This window comes from Pseudophryne corroboree, chromosome 1 (assembly GCF_028390025.1).
Source record: "Pseudophryne corroboree isolate aPseCor3 chromosome 1, aPseCor3.hap2, whole genome shotgun sequence".
NCBI lineage: Eukaryota > Metazoa > Chordata > Amphibia > Anura > Myobatrachidae > Pseudophryne > Pseudophryne corroboree.
In genome coordinates, this window is record NC_086444.1 from 1,191,581,865 (window position 1) to 1,191,605,059 (window position 23,195).

Sequence of the window (23,195 nt, forward strand, 5' to 3'; positions counted from 1 at the left end):
CACATTTATCAATTAGTTTAGCATTATGATGTGGTTGGGATAGGTCTGGAAATGTTTAACCACTTAACTGATGATTTATTTCACCAAAAACCGCTCCGAAATTGTTGGGGTTTTTTTTATGAGTGAGTTAAAACATAAATTTAACCCTATCCCAAATGATTTTAGTTAAAAAAAAAAAGAAAAAAAAAATTTTTTTTACAAAAATATATTTTTCCCCACAAACATCGAAACATCAATCGGGATCACTGTGACCATCGGAACATCGTGAACATCGCGACCATTGCGGTTTCATTTTGAAAGCCAGGACAGCCTCCAGGTATACAGGGGGGTCTGGGGGTGGCTTGGGAGGGTTAATTTACACTCCCAAGCAGCTGCCATTGTCTGCAGCTGCTGGGGAGGGGGGATCCTGCCGTGCTGACCGATCAGCAGTGATCGGCAGCACGGCAATCAGTAGGGGAGAGTGCAGGGAGCAGCAGCTGAGGGAAGTTTCTCTTCCCTGATGGTGGTAACACTGTCTATCTGACTGGTCGCATCCTGTGCGACCAGGTCAGATAGAGCACTTGCAGGCATGGTCGCATCTGATGCGACCATGCCAGGCAAGTGGTAAAGGACAACGTCCATTGGTTACAAAATATGAAGCACAAAGAGGCAAATATTTTATTGAAGAGTTTGGAAAATTGAGATCATCTGTAGGGAATGCCCAATTTTTCATCAGAATGGGCATGATTAAAAAATTGTATTAGTCGCATTGAGTGATGTATCAATGTATATTGTATTGAGGAAAATGTCTGTGAATGATAAATGGTTGTAAAGTTAATTTGTTTGCTGGAATGTACTCACACCCAGAGAAAGACACATTGTCTACCAAGATGTGAAACTTTCTTCCTGGGCTGGTGTATAATGGAGCCAGAGTTTGTTGACACAGACCTGGTTTCCAGGTTTCAAACAGTAATAAAGATAAAAGCATCCACCCCTGCTTGAGTGACCCAGAGACTCCATAGCATCACCTTAGAATAAATCCTTTCTGGTTTTGAAAGGGTTAAAAGGAATCCCAAGCGGAGGGTGCTGCGAGAGAGCTGCAGTGGGTTTAAATATGAGGCACACTCCACAGATAGTGTTCATTGTCATGATGGGATCCATCGGATCATGATGAATCCAAAACCACACAAAGAGAATTCACTTGCATACCCTCATTCTACGGGTAATTTGAACTTTGTTTTCTTCCCTTAATTTTATTTCTTGAAATTGTGATTACTTGTTTGACTATTTAAATTATTATAATCTTTTAACCTTGTTTTTTGTAACTATAAGCTTTGAAGATATTCTTGAATTAAATACAATACATCTAGTTCTGGTACTTTGTTTTCTGGCCCAAGGCCCCAAGCGGCCATGTTACCTATTTTTCAAGCAGAAATTATTGTGTGCGAGAGCTGAAGCTTACCCTGGGCATTGTCTCAAAAAGTCACTTCAGCTGGTTTCAGTAACCATGTTGATTAAGCACATGCACTGAGGTAATCAGAGAGTGTCATGGGCGGTGATTCTCAGATTGGCATATCTGGAGGATCAGCATGCCAGAGTTAAGACATCATCACTACTTCTTATTACAAATGTGCCCTCATACACTGAGCATTTTTACGCCATATGACGCTTGACACACGGCGCCTTTGAGATGCTACAAAAGTAGTAGCATAACATATTTTTCTTTAGATTTTGGATCTCAGTTTCATAGCAGACACAGCAAAGAGTCACTCACAGTATACCAGAAATGCTAGAGTGAGACTTTAACTACATAACAATTGGCATAACACATATACAAAGCCATGAAGCACAACAGAGTGTGCTGTGAGGAAAAGCAGCATCTGCTCTTATCAGAGCCCTTTTTAAAAAAAAAAATATTTGTTTACTCAGGAAGACAGCAAGAATCCACGACAATATAGACATAAAATGCATAGGAAAGGTGTTTCCTCAAATTTTAATTTCACTATATTAAGTATACAGAGTAAAAGATCTAAAAAAAGCATAATATGGGGCAGAAAGAGGGGGGGGGGGTAAAGAAAAACAGGTACAGATCAAGCAATACATAGCATGTACGTAGTAAAAACGAAAAGTGGAACATGCCTTACTATAGCATATGGACTGAATCCAGTGAGGAGGACTCGAGTACAGCTAGACAGACACTCAGTGTAGGATCCATGGAGGCTCAAAGTCAGCTACAAATAAGAGGAGGTAGGAGGGTGATGGTCCTCTTTATGGAGCCAGGGGCCCAAAACAAGGTCAAATTTGTGAAGGCAATCAAAACCATAAGAGCAGAAGTTGCGGAAGAATTAGTAGAATTCCAGTTTCTAGCTACTGTATAAGGGATTTAACCACAACCAAGATATGAGAGAACAATTAGTTCAGTGGGGAATCTATGTCTGGAAATGGCTTTGAAAGCAGGATCACCCAAGGATCCAAGAAAAGTAAGAGGCCAGATAGGGAATTAAAAATTCAGAGAACCTCAGTACAAAATGGGACTAGGTGAGGGCATGTCCACCAAATGTGGAAGAGAGTTTCGCTGTGTCCACAGTTCTGCCAACAACCAGGAGCAGAGGAGGGGAACATTTTAGGCAATTTGTCTGGAGTGTAATACCATCTATAGTAAAGTTTATAGGAAGTTCCCTTAATTTGAGTAGATATGGAACTCTCAGCAATCCCCTCTCATCTGCAAACAGTAAAATCAGGAATTCCCTGAAAGCCACCTCCATTCCTTGTACTGTGTCAGAGTGCATCAAAGCCCTTTCTACACAAATTAAGACTCAGTCACATACAGATGTACATACAAAGCTGCTATCTCCAGACTTCGGTGTAAGCAATTTTGACACTTCCAGTAGTTTTAGTTACGTGAATAAGAAGCACATGTTGAACAAAAAAAATGCTTTATACACCAAGAGGCGCTATTTGATCTGACCCACAATTTAAAAGGACACAGCTGAATACAGTGTTTGGCACTTACTAATATTTTTGGTTTTTAAATAATGTTAAAATGCAACCAAAATAGATTTCACAATTGGTCATAGAGTGAAACTAAACAATACATACAACTGCTTCATTTCTACAGCCATAGATTGTACTGATAACTAGAGATGAGCGCCTGAAATTTTTCGGGTTTTGTGTTTTGGTTTTGGGTTCGGTTCCGCGGCCGTGTTTTGGGTTCGAACGCGTTTTGGCAAAACCTCACCGAATTTTTTTTGTCGGATTCGGGTGTGTTTTGGATTCGGGTATTTTTTTCCAAAAACACTAAAAAACAGCTTAAATCATAGAATTTGGGGGTCATTTTGATCCCAAAGTATTATTAACCTCAAAAACCATAATTTACACTCATTTTCAGTCTATTCTGAATACCTCACACCTCACAATATTATTTTTAGTCCTAAAATTTGCACCGAGGTCGCTGTGTGAGTAAGATAAGCGACCCTAGTGGCCGACACAAACACCGGGCCCATCTAGGAGTGGCACTGCAGTGTCACGCAGGATGTCCCTTCCAAAAAACCCTCCCCAAACAGCACATGACGCAAAGAAAAAAAGAGGCGCAATAAGGTAGCTGTGTGAGTAAGATTAGCGACCCTAGTGGCCGACACAAACACCGGGCCCATCTAGGAGTGGCACTGCAGTGTCACGCAGGATGGCCCTTCCAAAAAACCCTCCCCAAACAGCACATGACGCAAAGAAAAAAAGAGGCGCAATGAGGTAGCTGTGTGAGTAAGATTAGCGACCCTAGTGGCCGACACAAACACCGGGCCCATCTAGGAGTGGCACTGCAGTGTCACGCAGGATGGCCCTTCCAAAAAACCCTCCCCAAACAGCACATGACGCAAAGAAAAAAAGAGGCGCAATGAGGTAGCTGACTGTGTGAGTAAGATTAGCGACCCTAGTGGCCGACACAAACACCGGGCCCATCTAGGAGTGGCACTGCAGTGTCACGCAGGATGTCCCTTCCAAAAAACCCTCCCCAAACAGCACATGACGCAAAGAAAAAAAGAGGCGCAATGAGGTAGCTGTGTGAGTAAGATTAGCGACCCTAGTGGCCGACACAAACACCGGGCCCATCTAGGAGTGGCACTGCAGTGTCACGCAGGATGTCCCTTCCAAAAAACCCTCCCCAAACAGCACATGACGCAAAGAAAAAAAGAGGCGCAATGAGGTAGCTGTGTGAGTAAGATTAGCGACCCTAGTGGCCGACACAAACACCGGGCCCATCTAGGAGTGGCACTGCAGTGTCACGCAGGATGTCCCTTCCAAAAAACCCTCCCCAAACAGCACATGACGCAAAGAAAAAAAGAGGCGCAATGAGGTAGCTGACTGTGTGAGTAAGATTAGCGACCCTAGTGGCCGACACAAACACCGGGCCCATCTAGGAGTGGCACTGCAGTGTCACGCAGGATGTTCCTTCCAAAAAACCCTCCCCAATCAGCACATGATGCAAAGAAAAAGAAAAGAAAAAAGAGGTGCAAGATGGAATTGTCCTTGGGCCCTCCCACCCACCCTTATGTTGTATAAACAAAACAGGACATGCACACTTTAACCAACCCATCATTTCAGTGACAGGGTCTGCCACACGACTGTGACTGATATGACGGGTTGGTTTGGACCCCCCCCAAAAAAAGAAGCAATTAATCTCTCCTTGCACAAACTGGCTCTACAGAGGCAAGATGTCCACCTCATCTTCACCCTCCGATATATCACCGTGTACATCCCCCTCCTCACAGATTATCAATTCGTCCCCACTGGAATCCACCATCTCAGCTCCCTGTGTACTTTGTGGAGGCAATTGCTGCTGGTCAATGTCTCCGCGGAGGAATTGATTATAATTCATTTTAATGAACATCATCTTCTCCACATTTTCTGGATGTAACCTCGTACGCCGATTGCTGACAAGGTGAGCGGCGGCACTAAACACTCTTTCGGAGTACACACTTGTGGGAGGGCAACTTAGGTAGAATAAAGCCAGTTTGTGCAAGGGCCTCCAAATTGCCTCTTTTTCCTGCCAGTATAAGTACGGACTGTGTGACGTGCCTACTTGGATGCGGTCACTCATATAATCCTCCACCATTCTATCAATGTTGAGAGAATCATATGCAGTGACAGTAGACGACATGTCCGTAATCGTTGTCGGGTCCTTCAGTCCGGACCAGATGTCAGCATCAGCAGTCGCTCCAGACTGCCCTGCATCACCGCCAGCGGGTGGGCTCGGAATTCTGAGCCTTTTCCTCGCACCCCCAGTTGCGGGAGAATGTGAAGGAGGAGATGTTGACAGGTCGCGTTCCGCTTGACTTGACAATTTTGTCACCAGCAGGTCTTTCAACCCCAGCAGACCTGTGTCTGCCGGAAAGAGAGATCCAAGGTAGGCTTTAAATCTAGGATCGAGCACGGTGGCCAAAATGTAGTGCTCTGATTTCAACAGATTGACCACCCGTGAATCCTTGTTAAGCGAATTAAGGGCTGCATCCACAAGTCCCACATGCCTAGCGGAATCGCTCCCTTTTAGCTCCTTCTTCAATGCCTCCAGCTTCTTCTGCAAAAGCCTGATGAGGCTAATGACCTGACTCAGGCTGGCAGTGTCTGAACTGACTTCACGTGTGGCAAGTTCAAAGGGCATCAGAACCTTGCACAACGTTGAAATCATTCTCCACTGCACTTGAGACAGGTGCATTCCACCTACTATATCGTGCTCAATTGTATAGGCTTGAATGGCCTTTTGCTGCTCCTCCAACCTCTGAAGCATATAGAGGGTTGAATTCCACCTCGTTACCACTTCTTGCTTCAGATGATGGCAGGGCAGGTTCAGTAGTTTTTGGTGGTGCTCCAGTTTTCTGTACGTGGTGCCTGTACGCCGAAAGTGTCCCGCAATTCTTCTGGCCACCGACAGCATCTCTTGCACGCCCCTGTCGTTTTTTAAAAAATTCTGCACCACCAAATTCAAGGTATGTGCAAAACATGGGACGTGCTGGAATTGGCCCAGATTTAATGCACACACAATATTGCTGGCGTTGTCCGATGCCACAAATCCACAGGAGAGTCCAATTGGGGTAAGCCATTCCGCGATGATCTTCCTCAGTTGCCGTAAGAGGTTTTCAGCTGTGTGCGTATTCTGGAAAGCGGTGATACAAAGCGTAGCCTGCCTAGGAAAGAGTTGGCGTTTGCGAGATGCTGCTACTGGTGCCGCCGCTGCTGTTCTTGCGGCGGGAGTCCATACATCTACCCAGTGGGCTGTCACAGTCATATAGTCCTGACCCTGCCCTGCTCCACTTGTCCACATGTCCGTGGTTAAGTGGACATTGGGTACAGCTGCATTTTTTAGGACACTGGTGACTCTTTTTCTGAGGTCTGTGTACATTTTTGGTATCGCCTGCCTAGAGAAATGGAACCTAGATGGTATTTGGTACCGGGGACACAGTACCTCCAACAAGTCTCTAGTTGGCTCTGCAGTAATGATGGATACCGGAACCACGTTTCTCACCACCCAGGATGCCAAGGCCTCAGTTATCCGCTTTGCAGTAGGATGACTGCTGTGATATTTCATCTTCCTCGCAAAGGACTGTTGAACAGTCAATTGCTTACTGGAAGTAGTACAAGTGGGCTTACGACTTCCCCTCTGGGATGACCATCGACTCCCAGCGGCAACAACAGCAGCGCCAGCAGCAGTAGGCGTTACACGCAAGGATGCATTGGAGGAATCCCAGGCAGGAGAGGACTCGTCAGAATTGCCAGTGACATGGCCTGCAGGACTATTGGCATTCCTGGGGAAGGAGGAAATTGACACTGAGGGAGTTGGTGGGGTGGTTTGCGTGAGCTTGGTTACAAGAGGAAGGGATTTACTGGTCAGTGGACTGCTTCCGCTGTCACCCAAAGTTTTTGAACTTGTCACTGACTTATTATGAATGCGCTGCAGGTGACGTATAAGGGAGGATGTTCCGAGGTGGTTAACGTCCTTACCCCTACTTATTACAGCTTGACAAAGGGAACACACGGCTTGACACCTGTTGTCCGCATTTCTGGTGAAATACCTCCACACCGAAGAGCTGATTTTTTTGGTATTTTCACCTGGCATGTCAACGGCCATATTCCTCCCACGGACAACAGGTGTCTCCCCGGGTGCCTGACTTAAACAAACCACCTCACCATCAGAATCCTCCTGGTCAATTTCCTCCCCAGCGCCAGCAACACCCATATCCTCCTCATCCTGGTGTACTTCAACACTGACATCTTCAATCTGACTATCAGGAACTGGACTGCGGGTGCTCCTTCCAGCACTTGCAGGGGGCGTGCAAATGGTGGAAGGCGCATGCTCTTCACGTCCAGTGTTGGGAAGGTCAGGCATCGCAACCGACACAATTGGACTCTCCTTGTGGATTTGGGATTTCAAAGAACGCACAGTTCTTTGCGGTGCTTTTGCCTGCTTGAGTCTTTTCAGTTTTCTAGCGAGAGGCTGAGTGCTTCCATCCTCATGTGAAGCTGAACCACTAGCCATGAACATAGGCCAGGGCCTCAGCCGTTCCTTGCCACTCCGTGTGGTAAATGGCATATTGGCAAGTTTACGCTTCTCCTCCGACAATTTTATTTTAGGTTTTGGAGTCCTTTTTTTACTGATATTTGGTGTTTTGGTTTTGACATGCTCTGTACTATGCCATTGGGCATCGGCCTTGGCAGACGACGTTGCTGGCATTTCATCGTCTCGGCCATGACTAGTGGCAGCAGCTTCAGCACGAGGTGGAAGTGGATCTTGATCTTTCCCTAATTTTGGAACCTCAACATTTTTGTTCTCCATATTTTAATAGGCACAACTAAAAGGCACCTCAGGTAAACAATGGAGATGGATGGATTGGATACTAGTATACAATTATGGACGGGCTGCCGAGTGCCGACACAGAGGTAGCCACAGCCGTGAACTACCGCACTGTACTGTGTCTGCTGCTAATATAGACTGGTTGATAAAGAGATAGTATACTCGTAACTAGTATGTATGTATAAAGAAAGAAAAAAAAACCACGGTTAGGTGGTATATACAATTATGGACGGGCTGCCGAGTGCCGACACAGAGGTAGCCACAGCCGTGAACTACCGCACTGTACTGTGTCTGCTGCTAATATATAGACTGGTTGATAAAGAGATAGTATACTCGTAACTAGTATGTATGTATAAAGAAAGAAAAAAAAACCACGGTTAGGTGGTACATACAATTATGGACGGGCTGCCGAGTGCCGACACAGAGGTAGCCACAGCCGTGAACTACCGCACTGTACTGTGTCTGCTGCTAATATATAGACTGGTTGATAAAGAGATAGTATACTCGTAACTAGTATGTATGTATAAAGAAAGAAAAAAAAACCACGGTTAGGTGGTATATACAATTATGGACGGGCTGCCGAGTGCCGACACAGAGGTAGCCACAGCCGTGAACTACCGCACTGTACTGTGTCTGCTGCTAATATATAGACTGGTTGATAAAGAGATAGTATACTCGTAACTAGTATGTATGTATAAAGAAAGAAAAAAAAACCACGGTTAGGTGGTATATACAATTATGGACGGGCTGCCGAGTGCCGACACAGAGGTAGCCACAGCCGTGAACTACCGCACTGTACTGTGTCTGCTGCTAATATATAGACTGGTTGATAAAGAGATAGTATACTCGTAACTAGTATGTATGTATAAAGAAAGAAAAAAAAACCACGGTTAGGTGGTATATACAATTATGGACGGGCTGCCGAGTGCCGACACAGAGGTAGCCACAGCCGTGAACTACCGCACTGTACTGTGTCTGCTGCTAATATATAGACTGGTTGATAAAGAGATAGTATACTCGTAACTAGTATGTATGTATAAAGAAAGAAAAAAAAACCACGGTTAGGTGGTATATACAATTATGGACGGGCTGCCGAGTGCCGACACAGAGGTAGCCACAGCCGTGAACTACCGCACTGTACTGTGTCTGCTGCTAATATATAGACTGGTTGATAAAGAGATAGTATACTCGTAACTAGTATGTATGTATAAAGAAAGAAAAAAAAACCACGGTTAGGTGGTATATACAATTATGGACGGGCTGCCGAGTGCCGACACAGAGGTAGCCACAGCCGTGAACTACCGCACTGTACTGTGTCTGCTGCTAATATAGACTGGTTGATAAAGAGATAGTATACTACTAATATTATATACTGGTGGTCAGGTCACTGGTCACTAGTCACACTGGCAGTGGCACTCCTGCAGCAAAAGTGTGCACTGTTTAATTTTAATATAATATTATGTACTCCTGGCTCCTGCTATAACCTATAACTGGCACTGCAGTAGTGCTCCCCAGTCTCCCCCACAATTATAAGCTGTGTGAGCTGAGCAGTCAGACAGATATATAATATATATAGATGATGCAGCACACTGGCCTGAGCCTGAGCAGTGCACACAGATATGGTATGTGACTGACTGAGTCACTGTGTGTATCGCTTTTTTCAGGCAGAGAACGGATATATTAAATAAACTGCACTGTGTGTCTGGTGGTCACTCACTATATAATATATTATGTACTCCTGGCTCCTGCTATAACCTATAACTGGCACTGCAGTAGTGCTCCCCAGTCTCCCCCACAATTATAAGCTGTGTGAGCTGAGCAGTCAGACAGATATATATAATATTATATATAGATAATAGATGATGCAGCACACTGGCCTGAGCCTGAGCAGTGCACACAGATATGGTATGTGACTGAGTCACTGTGTGCTGTGTATCGCTTTTTTCAGGCAGAGAACGGATTATAAATAAAAGTGGTGGTCACTGGTCACTATCAGCAAAACTCTGCACTGTACACTACTGAGTACTCCTAATGCTCCCCAAAATTAGTAAATCAAGTGTCTCTCTAATCTATTCTAATTCTAAACGGAGAGGACGCCAGCCACGTCCTCTCCCTATCAATCTCAATGCACGTGTGAAAATGGCGGCGACGCGCGGCTCCTTATATAGAATCCGAGTCTCGCGATAGAATCCGAGCCTCGCGAGAATCCGACAGCGTCATGATGACGTTCGGGCGCGCTCGGGTTAACCAAGCAAGGCGGGAAGATCCGAGTCGCTCGGACCCGTGAAAAAAAACATGAAGTTCTGGCGGGTTCGGATTCAGAGAAACCGAACCCGCTCATCTCTACTGATAACAAGTGTGATTCCCCATTGTACATGCGTCACCTCACTGGGCCTACTGCCCTTTTGCAAACTATAATTCACAGCATGACTTTTTGACAACTTTTCTTTCACTTTATTAATGTCCTTACTATGTTGTAATCTGCCTTCAGGGGGGTATTAAACTAGCTCTGATAATCTTAGAGTTATTGAATTTGCCCCCGCCTATTCAATTGCAACCCATTTTTCGCTTTTTTTTTGTGTGAAAAGGCATTGGCGAAAAATCGGTGAAAACAGCACGCGTATTCACCTGCGCAGGTGAGAAAACATGTGGATTTGCAGAAAAATGTACCTGCTATAGAATAGGGAGAATCCCCATTCCCCTTAAAAATAGCGAAAACTCCAGTTTTTTCTACCTAGGCGAAAAAAATTGACCTAATTGAATACCCTCATTAGACTTTAACTTACCATTGTTTAAAAAGCATAATAAATTACACTTAATCATTAATAATTGAATTATTACTGGTACTGCTAACAAGTTCACTCAATATATTATTACATTTATGGGTTTATTTTAAAATTGGATTTTAGTGTTTTTCTTATTTCTCTACTCCATGGTGGCCATTACAATGGGTAGGCATCCATTCTAGATAGCAAAAGACAGGCTGTTTAAAAAACATCTATGGTTGTATATAATGGAGCTATTTCAGTTCCTCTGTTTGTTTTCCTGTATCTAGCTGTGGAGTATTTTGAATAAATGTATTATTTATATAATGGTTTATCACAGGCTGGTTGTTACCTGATTGCAGTTTGTCAACAGGAATGCCCTCTTGCCCTGGAATGCTTCATTCGGCTGCACATTTGTGTCTTCGTGCCTTTACAACACAGCAGAAAGGCTAGGATTTTTCTCCCAAACACAGACAGGAATCATACAAAATGTATGCAAAATGTTGTCTATTGAAGAGAAAGAAGCATAATTCAGTTCTCCTGGGGTTTATTACATTTCCTTGTGAATTATTGCCTGATAACATAACATAACAGTGGCATTGTAGAACATGTCCATAAGTCAAACTTAATGAACTGTATATCAAAATTCCATGACTCTCAGGAATTATTAATAACATATAACAGACTGCATAGCAGTCTGGCAAGGAGTAACACACTCAATGTTATGAAATGAATACCTGGAACTCTGGGGAGTGGGTGGCAACTGGGGAGTTCCAGTACTCAGGAGTGAAGCTGTGGCCATTTATGAATGACCGCAATGCCCTTGACTCTGTTACTCCCCCCAGTGGTCGGGTTGGTGCCTGCAGAGCTAGTCTTCTCATTTAGATGCTGCGTTTGAATGGGCGAATTAGGTCCGCCCAGACACCGATGCCCCCAGGTCTTACGAGGTAGCAAGGCACCAACTGAGACTGCGAGTGAATAAGGGGGAAGCTAACTAAGACTAGCGTGACTACAGAAAAGACAATGAACAGATTATTTGCAGCGCAGCCGCCGAAATCCATACATAGGAACCAAGGCACAGAGTGTTGAAAGCTAAGACATGGAATATATGAGTGATTGTGAATGCAACAATGCATGAAGATGTTATAATACAGAAATATAAGCAAGACAGTGTCTGTGTGGAAACTCCACACACTGCTTAGCAAAAACATGAATACAAGGCTTGCTGGATCTGGTCAGGTTATCAATCGAACAGGGTCTCCAGGTCACGGGTTCAACACAAACAGACAGGATCTCTCTCGAGCTGACAGGTTCAATATTCCACCATAGGACATGGCCTGGACACAGGTACAAACAGGAACATGTATCTATCACCGGCATCAGATGAAAGGGAGGCTGGGTAATTATGGAATCACGCCCTATTCAGGATGGCTGGAAGCAAGGCACAAGGTAATGGCCTAAATAACTGACAGGTGAGACAGCACAGGCCTCACGTACTGGAGACAGGCTGCAGTTACACAGACTCACCACATAATGGTCTAATTATCTGACTTGTGAGGCTGCACCGGCCACACAACAGTACTCTAAATAAGTACATGAGAAAACCTGGCATGCAAACAGAAATATAACATAGAATACATAAACATAATGCAAACAGGAATGAGCCACAGCAGTGGCTCATGGCACTCATATTACAATCTTACAATTTCATAACCCCTATACATAAGGAGATAGTGACTATTAATTGATCCTTTGTATAAAATAGCATTTCCTAGACATAATTTGTTGCCCAGTGACATAAGAACTTAATGAGTTATTTAAAACTGATTGTTTCACACTGTTAATCCATATATTGGATGTTGTATAACTACAGAGGTATATCTCTGAATCATCAAGGATGTACTTTCCTAATATAACCTCTCAGTACTAGAGAAATTGTTAAAGTCAATTTTGACTGTGTGGATTAAAAATTGTTTCATTATAAGAATTGGGCATGATTCATCAACTTGGTTTGGATGAATAAATCCATTGTGTATATAAATAAGTTTATTTTTGGTGGAACTAGACATTCAGTGCGGGATGTATTAAGATACATCGCCGCCCCTCACCACTTATCGCAGCGATGTTGATCGCATATGTACTAACATATGCGATCAATATCGCAATGCGGTGACGGAGGCCCCCCCGTGATACCTGTGAGGTGGTCTGCGGGGGGTCTCTGTCACCTCCCAGGGGTCTTCACACTGCCTGCATGCCGGGAAGCAGCAGCAGGCTGCCCCCGGTGCCTCCTCCTCCCCCCTACAGCCGGAAGGACCTCCGGCTGCGTTGCTAGGGGGAGGAGGAGATTACCTTCCGGTACCAGGGCTGCCTGGAGGAAGGTATGCCGGGGGAAGGCGTCTGCGGCGGGGCCGGCGGGTTGCGGCGGTCGGCGATAAGAAGCCCATAGGCTTCTATAGGGTATCGCCATCCAGAGATGGCGATACCCTGGATGGCGAAAAACCGGCGGTAAAACCCCCGTTTTGGGGGGTTTTACTGCATTTTTCCTTTAGTACATCCCACTCTCATACACAGACACAGTCTGTATAAGCTTTATTAGTGATTATTATCAGTGCTCAGCTCTGTTTAGCTAAACACTTTACTGTATGTTTTCACTTTTGGTTTCATTACATTATTCCTTTTTTTTCATGTTTTTGCTGTAATACTTTGCTCTACAAGCCCTATTTAGGGTTATTATTATATCTACATATTTGATTCCTTAAAATATGTAATTTAGCAAGACATTAATATGCTGACACCCTTGAAGTCCAGAGACTGATGGACGAAACGCATTGGAACATCCTGCTGGCATCTCCTTTTATGGACAGATTAGCTCTCTATGCTTTTAAATCTTGTAAGTGTGTTTTCCAGCCATTGTATGTCATTGTTTTCATTAAATCTATGTATTTACATTTTTCACTATTTGAGGTTGATAACTGTGTTTCTTTTGGGGAATAAGCATGTTTCCTAATATGCCTTGTGAAAATATACAGTAACATTCTACAATATTTGTAAATGGTACACACTATGGGGCAGATGTATTAACCTGGAGAAGGCATAAGGAAGTGATAAACCAGTGATAAGTGCACGGTGATAATGCACCAGCCAATCAGCTCCTAACTATTAATTTACATATTGAAGCTGATTGGCTGGTGCGTTTATCACCTTGCATTTATCACTGGTTTATCACTTTCTTATGCCTTCTCCAGGTTAATACATCTGCCCCTATGTTTGCTATTTTCTTCTTTTTACATATTTCATGTGCCTAATGACGGTCACCTGACTGAAGCTCCCATTGTCATATCCACTAGAGCTCATCTAAATTCTCACACGCTTGGGCGCTTCATTTCACCATTTGCTGCATCTAACCATATGTGTATAATATTCAAATTTTTCGGTTTATGAGCTGCCACTCGCACAGCGAATGAGGAGTGTCTAATATGTTTTTGAGTTGTAACACTTATCACGCTTTATCACTTTGATTTCACGGTTGTACCTGAGCGCCTAAGTCTCCACTACTTTATGCTGACACCATTGTTAATGTATATCTAATAAAATTAGTTTTTTATACATTTATTTTGTCTGGGGCACATGAGTGCACCCCAGAAGTACTGACTTCTGCTTCTTTCTCTTCAATATACAAATGTATTTAAGTCAGCAGCAGGGCCGGCTCTACACCTTGTGGAGCCCAGTGCGAAAGTTTGCACTGGAGCCCCCCCTGTGGCAAAACAGTGCGCGCCGTAGGCGCGTGGCAAAAAATAGGGACGTGGCTTCATAGGGGAGGGGCGTGGCCACAGTTATACCCCCAGTAGCTTGGCCCCTAGATTTGCCCCAAGTAGTTGTGCCCCCCAGTTGATTTGCCCCCAGCAGATTTGCCCCCTGTAGCTGTGCCCCCAGTAGCTGTGCCCACTGTAGCTATGCCCCCTGTAGATTTGCCCCCAGTAGATTTGCCCCCAGTAGATTTGCCCCAGTAGATTTGCCCCCAGTAGATGTGCCCCCTATAGCTATGTCCCCAGTAGATTTCCCCTAGTAGTTGTGCCCCATCGCTGTGCCCCCTGTTGCTTTGCCCCCAGTAGTTGAGGCCCCTGTTGCTTTGCCCCCAGTGGTTGTGCCCCCTGTCGCTGTGCCCCCTGTAGTTGTGCCCCCTGTCGCTATGCGCCCAGTAGTTGTGCCCCCTGTTGCTGTGCCCCTTAGTAGCCGCTTACAAACACACAAAAATAAAAAAACAATACTTACCACTGCCCCACTCCCGACCACTGCTGCTGCTCCGTCTGGCCACCCGCGGCTCCTCTCTATGGGAGAGACGTCATGACGTCTCTCCCATAGCAGCGCCGCACAGACACTAGAGGTCAATAATGACCTCTAGCGTCTGTCACTGGAGCCGGCTGCAGTGGACGGCCACACAGCCCATGGCGTCTGCTGCAGCTGGGGAGCGGGGTGCGGGTAAGCGGCGGCGCCTGTGGGGTGACTGCGGCCGCGCCCCCAGGCCGCAGCGGCCCGGGCGCAGGCACTGCTTGCCCGCACCAAGAACCGCTCCTGGTCAGCAGGTAGTACTTCCATTACACAGTACAGCTGGTCTAGAGAGACTCTCTCCCATTTGTTTTTATATACTGTAATTGGAAGATCCCTGTGTTCTGTTTTGCAGTATTACTGATCTTGGTGTGGGAATCTCTTTGAATCTATTCATCAAAATAGGAATATATTTATTACTAATGACTCGAAAGGTACTTAAAAATGGTTCTCCTCACTTGAATGGAGGAATGGCAAGAGTTATTGGTAGAGGTTAGAATAAGGTTTTAAATAATAAAATGTCACGCTAATAGATGGAATCACTTCCACGTTGTGCTGTAAGGTTACTTGTCTCAGTTTATAGTTAATCTTTATTAATGATATAAAAAAGGTAATTCTGTAGTCCCAACTTAATATATTTCAAGACATCCTAGAGATCTAAGCATGAGCTTTTAAATTACACCCCTTTCATACAATACAAATAACCCAGTATCGATCCGATATATTGCCGGGTCGACACGGGTCGCTGTGAAGTGTGAAAGCGGCCATGGCGAATTCCCGGGTCACCCGACTCCGTAATTCAACCCAGAAATAAAGCAGTGTGATTCTCGGGTTAATTAATGGGTCAGGTGCAGTGTGAACGGGAGGCCGGGTCAGTGCTACCCGGGACCTGTTCACTGCATAGGGTGAGGCGGCGCAGAGATTATGTCATCTCCCAGCACCCCCTCCGCCCCTCCCCAGATGATGCCGTGGTCCCCGCCCCCCGATGGCAACCCGACCCAGCTTATTGCTGGGTCAGGGAAGCAGAGTGTTAAGGTCCAATGCAGGGTGGCACCCGGGAAGTAACCTTTTCCAATTCCCGGGTGTGACCCAGCATTTGCGATGTGAAAGCGGTATAAGTTGATTTAAGCAAATATTGTGAGGCTAAAAGAACTGCAGAACTGAGAGTCTCCTGACTGAAAAGGCGACGTCCAAACAGCTTGAATTATTGTTACACTGGTTATACGTAAGTATATATTTTTTTAACACTGTTTGGCCCCTACTTTTTAACTGTATGTTGCAGAGCTGTAATACATATTTATAGTAGCATTACTGTATGTATCACACTGACTAGTTAGATGCATAGTTGTAATAAATGGGGTTTTCTTATCAAATTCAAGACACAAAGGACACAGATTCTCCTCCAGATGATAAGTGTGGCACACACTGGAACATTGGAACTGACTGTGACACTAAAGGGCCCTACACATTTGTCGATCCGCCGCCGAGCTGCCCGACGGCGGATACGGACGACAGGCGACCCGGCGGCGGGGGGGAGTGAAGTTTCTTCACTCCCCCGTCACCCGGCTCCATAGAAGTGCAGGCAAATATGGACGAGATCATGCATGCACAGCCGACGGGGCACCAGCGATGAATAAGTGCGGAGCCGCGCATCGTTCATCGCTGGTGCCTCCACACTCAAAGATATGAAAGGTATCTCGTTTATCAATGAGCGAGATCGTTCATATCTTTGACTGATATCGCCCAGTGTGTAGGGCCTATAAAGGTTCTAGTCACTCTCAACTGAAGTTTGACTGGATTTTTCTGCAGCCTGAACTCTCTGTTTACTTTGGCTCTGTATGGAGGGATGGTCTTCTGTATGCCGAATGTCGGGATCCCGGCGCCGGAATCCCGACACCCGGCATACCGACAACTATTCTCCCTCGTTAAGGTCCACGACCCCCCCGGAGGGAGAATAAAATAGTGTGGCGTGCGTAGCGCGCCACCGTACCCGCAGCGTGGCGAGCGCAGCGAGACCCCGCAAGGGGCTCCTTTGCGCTCGCCACGCTGTCGGTATGCCGGTGGTCGGGCTCCCGGCGCCGTTATGCTGGGCGTCGGGAGCCCGAGCGCCAGCACACCGTACGACACCCAAATGGAGGGTCACTCTCCTCCATCCTGTATGACTATGTATTTCTCTTTGTTATAGAATAAAACAACTTTTTCTCCCTGCGCTGTTATTCTATATGAAGCAATTAGGCATGAATACACTTAACTCTAATAAAAAGCAATTCATTTTAATCAATAATGACTAGTCTTATAATTATAAAAGATTAGTAAAATGACATATAACAATATAAAACACAATGAATTAAGAGAGATGGATCATAAATATCAGCATACCAGATATATCACTGTCCATAATAAGACATTACTGTCAACCGTATTTGAAGTGTCCAGCCTTTAGTAATTAGCACCTACACAGTTTATATCAATCTATCCTGTGCAATAGAACAAGCAGCACTTTATAATGAAGTAAAATATTCTCCGCTAACGGGAGTATTACGTGTGTTCCCAGCGAGGTGTTTATAACTCGCAACCTTATGGCACATTCTATGACAGGGATGGGGACCTTTGGCCCTCCAGCTGTTGTTGAACTACATATACCAGCATGCTTTGCCACAGTGTTGCTATTTGGCCATGCTAAATCTGTTGCAGGGCATGTTGGGATGTGTAGTTCAACAACAGCTGGAGGGCCGAAGGTTCCCCATCCCTGTTCTATGAGGTAAATCCAGTTGGTGCGAAACGCGTCAGTGGCTACTTATTGGGGACCCAAAGGGGATATCTACCGGTCGCTGCTAAGTGCCATAAGGTTGCGAGGACGTGTATTTCAATGACTGCGGGAGCGATTGCATTACGAGGCGGAGGACGTTACACACGACGGCCACAGGACGGGAGCTCATTCAGCTAAAGGCACCTGTGGTGTGCCGAATCCCGCTGCTGGATACAGCCCTCCGGAGTCCTGAGGACACCTCTCTCTCGCCTTCAGTTATAAATACCTCGCTGGGAACTCACGTAATACTCCCGTTAACAGAGAATATTTTACCTCATTATAAAGTGGTGCTTGTTCTATTGCACAGGATACATTTATATAAAATGTGTAGGTGCTAATTACTAAAGGCTGGACACTTCAAATACGATGACAGTAAAGTCTTATTACGGACAGTGATATATCTAGTATGCTGATATTTATGATCCATCTCTCTTAATTCATTGTGTTTTATATTGTAATATGTCATTTTACTAATCTTTTATAATTATAAAACTAGTCATTATTGATTAAAATTAATTACTTTTTATTACTTGGTGAGTCAAGTGTATTCATGCCAATTGCTTCATATAGAATAACAGCGCAGGGAGAAAAAGTTGTTTTATTCTGTCTACACCTGATTGGTTCAGGTGAATGTATTTGGCTTTTACCACAAGCCAATTACTTCACTGCTGCTATTCGTTTAATATTGTACCTGCATAACTGATTTTGTTTCATTATTATTAATACTATATATATATTTACACAGTATATATATATATATATATATATATATAAATCCAAAGGTCCCAGCACTCCTTTGAACCGTCTGGGTCTATCTGTGCTCCGGTGGCCCTTTTTAAGGGGATTGCATCTCTCAGTATGCAGCAAATGGAGAAAGGCAGCACTCCAGAGGCTTCACAAATAGTAAATATCACCACAAGTGTTTATTGTAACATATCTTTCGGGGCCAGTTGCCCCTTTCTCAAGACATAACACCAGAGCCGGCCCTAGGCATAGGCAAACCAGGCAAATGCCTGGGGCATTTGGCCTGCCTATGGGGGACAAGCAGCTTCTGCTGATTAAAATGATATGTGACATGCCTATAATCTGTGTGTGACATTGACTGTATCTGCAGACAAAATGCTACATTACTGTGTATTCCTAGAAATCACTGTAATGTAGCATTTTGTATGCAGATACAGCCACAGTCGCACACAGAATAAAGGCATGCTGCATATAATTTTAATCACCTGAAGCTGCTTGTGCATCTAAGCCATATAGCAATGCAAATAACATGCATTTTCGGCAAAAAGGAACCCGACTTTTCGGCAAAAAGGAGTTGCTAGGTGGCACCAGCCAAAAACTTGCCTAGGGCATCATATTGGTTTGGGCCAGCTCTGCATAACACATAGCCAAACAGTGCATATATTTATACTATAAAACATAAGTGAAAGTCTTACCCCCTTTGTGAACACTCCCCACGTTTTCCTCATGGCCACAGCCGGCCAGACTGACACAGGGCACTTCCTGTCTCGTGACCTCTGTGAACCTGGAAGTGATGTCATCTGCCAAGCAGTTGCCATGGAAACTGCTATTATACATTCTAAAACCAAAATATATATTTTCCAAGTGCACATAGCGCAGGCATACACAAAAAACATAAGAGCGCTAATATCAATAAGTAAAGTGAATATAAAGTGACATAGGGCCTAATTCTGATTTGATCGCAGCAGCATATTTGTTAGCAGTTGGGCAAAACCATGTGCACTGCAGGAGGGGCCGCTATAACATGTGCAGAGAGAGTTAGATTTGGGTGGGGTGTATTCAAACTGAAATCTAAATTGCAGTGTAAAAATAAAGCAGCCAGTATTTACCCTGCACAGAAACAAAATAACCCACCCAAATCTAACTCTCTCTGCAAATGTTATATCTGCCCCCCCTGCAGTGCACATGGTTTTGCCCAATTGCTAACAAACTTGCTGCTGCGATCAACTCAGAATTACCCCCATAGGCCCTCATTCCGAGTTGTTCGCTCGTTGCCGAGTTTCGCTATATTGCGATTAGTCGCTTACTGCGCATGCGCAAGGTTCGCAGAGCGCATGCGCTTAGTTATTTTACTCAAAAGTTAGGTATTTTACTCACGGCATAACGAGAATTTTTCATCGTTCTGGTGATCGGAGTGTGATTGACAGGAAGTGGGTGTTTCTGGGCGGAAACTGGACGTTTTATGGGTGTGTGCGGAAAAACGCTGCCGTTTCTGGGAAAAACGCGGGAGTGGCTGGAGAAACGGGGGAGTGTCTGGGCGAACGCTGGGTGTGTTTGTGACGTCAAACCAGGAACGAAACTGACTGAACTGATCGCAGTGGCAGAGTAAGTCCCGAGCTACTCAGAAACTGCAAATAAATTTCTATTCGCAATTATGCAAATCTTTCGTTCGCAATTCTGCTAAGCTAAATTCACTCCCAGTAGGCGGCGGCTTAGCGTGTGCAAAGCTGCTAAAAGCAGCTAGCGAGCGAACAACTCGGAATGAGGGCCATAGTGCAAGGACACAGCAGTGCTGTATATGTAACACGGCAGTGAACTGCCATAATACTGCATACTATTAAATAACATTGTAGTCCATAAAACTTCTATTTACTGAAAGCTAAAACCAATAACAGTAAAATGGCATAATGTATAATATAAACAGAATAGTATATTCCAGTATTTAATAGAGATGTGCACCGGAAATTTTTCGGGTTTTGTGTTTTGGTTTTGGGTTCGGTTCCACGGCCGTGTTTTGGGTTCGAACGCGTTTTGGCAAAACCTCACCAAATTTTTTTTGTCGGATTCGGGTGTGTTTTGGATTCGGGTGTTTTTTTCAAAAAACCCTAAAAAACAGCTTAAATCATAGAATTTGGGGGTCATTTTGATCCCAAAGTATTATTAACCTCAATAACCATAATTTCCACTCATTTTCAGTCTATTCTGAACACCTCACAATATTATTTTTAGTCCTAAAATTTGCACCGAGGTCGCTGGATGACTAAGCTCAGCGACCCAAGTGGCCGACACAAACACCTGGCCCATCTAGGAGTGGCACTGCAGTGTCAGGCAGGATGGCCCTTCCAAAAAATACTCCCCAAACAGCCCATGACGCAAAGAAAAAAAAGAGGCGCAATGAGGTAGCTGTGTGAGTAAGCTAAGCGACCCTAGTGGCCGACACAAACACCTGGTCCATCTAGGAGTGGCACTGCAGTGTCACGCAGGCTGGCCCTTCCAAAAAACACTCCCCAAACAGCACATGACGCAAAGAAAAATGAAAGAAAAAAGAGGTGCAAGATGGAATTGTCCTTGGGCCCTCCCACCCACCCTTATGTTGTATAAACAGGACATGCACACTTTAACCAACCCATCATTTCAGTGACAGGGTCTGCCACACGACTGTGACTGAAATGACGGGTTGGTTTGGACCCCCACCAAAAAAGAAGCAATTAATCTCTCCTTGCACAAACTGGCTCTACAGAGGCAAGATGTCCACCTCATCATCATCCTCCGATTCATCACCGTGTTCATCCCCCTCCTCACAGATTATCAATTCGTCCCCACTGGAATCCACCATCACAGCTCCCTGTGTACTTTGTGGAGGCAATTGCTGCTGGTGAATGTCTCCATGGAGGAATTGATTATAATTCATTTTAATGAACATCATCTTCTCCACATTTTCTGGAAGTAACCTCGTACGCCGATTGCTGACAAGGTGAGCGGTGGCACTAAACACTCTTTCGGAGTACACACTTGTGGGAGGGCAACTTAGGTAGAATAAAGCCAGTTTGTGCAAGGGCCTCCAAATTGCCTCTTTTTCCTGCCAGTATACGTACGGACTGTCTGACGTGCCTACTTGGATACGGTCACTCATATAATCCTCCACCATTCTTTCAATGGTGAGAGAATCATATGCAGTGACAGTAGACGACATGTCCGTAATCGTTGTCAGGTCCTTCTGTCCGGACCAGATGTCAGCATCAGCAGTCGCTCCAGACTGCCCTGCATCACCGCCAGCGGGTGGGCTCGGAATTCTGAGCCTTTTCCTTGCACCCCCAGTTGCGGGAGAATGTGAAGGAGGAGATGTTGACAGGTCGCGTTCCGCTTGACTTGACAATTTTGTCACCAGCAGTTCTTTGAACCCCTGCAGACTTGTGTCTGCCGGAAAGAGAGATACAACGTAGGTTTTAAATCTAGGATCGAGCACGGTGGCCAAAATGTAGTGCTCTGATTTCAACAGATTGACCACCCGTGAATCCTTGTTAAGCGAATTAAGGGCTCCATCCACAAGTCCCACATGCCTAGCGGAATCGCTCAGTGTGAGCTCCTCCTTCAATGTCTCCAGCTTCTTCTGCAAAAGCCTGATGAGGGGAATGACCTGACTCAGGCTGGCAGTGTCTGAACTGACTTCACGTGTGGCAAGTTCAAAAGGTTGCAGAACCTTGCACAACGTTGAAATCATTCTCCACTGCGCTTGAGACAGGTGCATTCCACCTCCTATATCGTGGTCAGTTGTATAGGCTTGAATGGCCTTTTGCTGCTCCTCCAACCTCTGAAGCATATAGAGGGTTGAATTCCACCTCGTTACCACTTCTTGCTTCAGATGATGGCAGGGCAGGTTCAGGCGTTTTTGGTGTTGCTCCAGTCTTCTGTACGTGGTGCCTGTACGCCAAAAGTGTCCCGCAATTCTTCTGGCCACCGACAGCATCTCTTGCACGCCCCTCTCGTTTTTTAAATAATTCTGCACCACCAAATTCAAGGTATGTGCAAAACATGGGACGTGCTGGAATTTGCCCATATTTAATGCACACACAATATTGCTGGCGTTGTCCGATGCCACAAATCCACAGGAGAGTCCAATTGGGGTAAGCCATTCCGCGATGATCTTCCTCAGTTGCCGTAAGAGGTTTTTAGCTGTGTGCGTATTCTGGAAAACGGTGATAAAAAGCGTAGCCTGCCTAGGAAAGAGTTGGCGTTTGCGAGATGCTGCTACTGGTGCCGCCGCTGCTGTTCTTGTGGCGGGAGTCAATACATCTACCCAGTGGGCTGTCACAGTCATATAGTCCTGAGTCTGCCCTGCTCCACTTGTCCACATGTCCGTGGTTAAGTGGACATTGGGTACAACTGCATTTTTTAGGACACTGGTGAGTCTTTTTCTGAGGTCTGTGTACATTTTCGGTATCGCCTGCCTAGAGAAATGGAACCTAGATGGTATTTGGTACCGGGGACACAGTACCTCAATCAAGTCTATAGTTGGCTCTGCAGTAATGATGGATACCGGAACCACGTTTCTCACCGCCCAGGATGCCAAGGCCTCAGTTATCCGCTTTGCAGCAGGATGACTGCTGTGATATTTCATCTTCCTCGCAAAGGACTGTTGGACAGTCAATTGCTTGGTGGAAGTAGTAAAAGTCGTCTTACGACTTCCCCTCTGGGATGACCATCGACTCCCAGCAGCAACAACAGCAGC

General features: G+C 45.1%; 1 long non-coding RNA gene across 1 annotated transcript in view; it reads right to left on the reverse strand.

Annotated features, from left to right (window-relative positions):
- The window catches only part of LOC135015933 (uncharacterized), a 244,898-nt gene extending 225,669 nt beyond the window's left edge, over window positions 1-19,229 (reverse strand). The window contains exons 1-2 of the long non-coding RNA XR_010214137.1: window positions 19,162-19,229; window positions 10,940-11,094 (exon numbers count right to left, since the gene is read on the reverse strand). This is a non-coding gene — a long non-coding RNA (uncharacterized LOC135015933). The remainder of the gene's footprint in view (window positions 1-10,939; window positions 11,095-19,161) is intronic.
- Window positions 19,230-23,195: the final 3,966 nt, after the last annotated feature.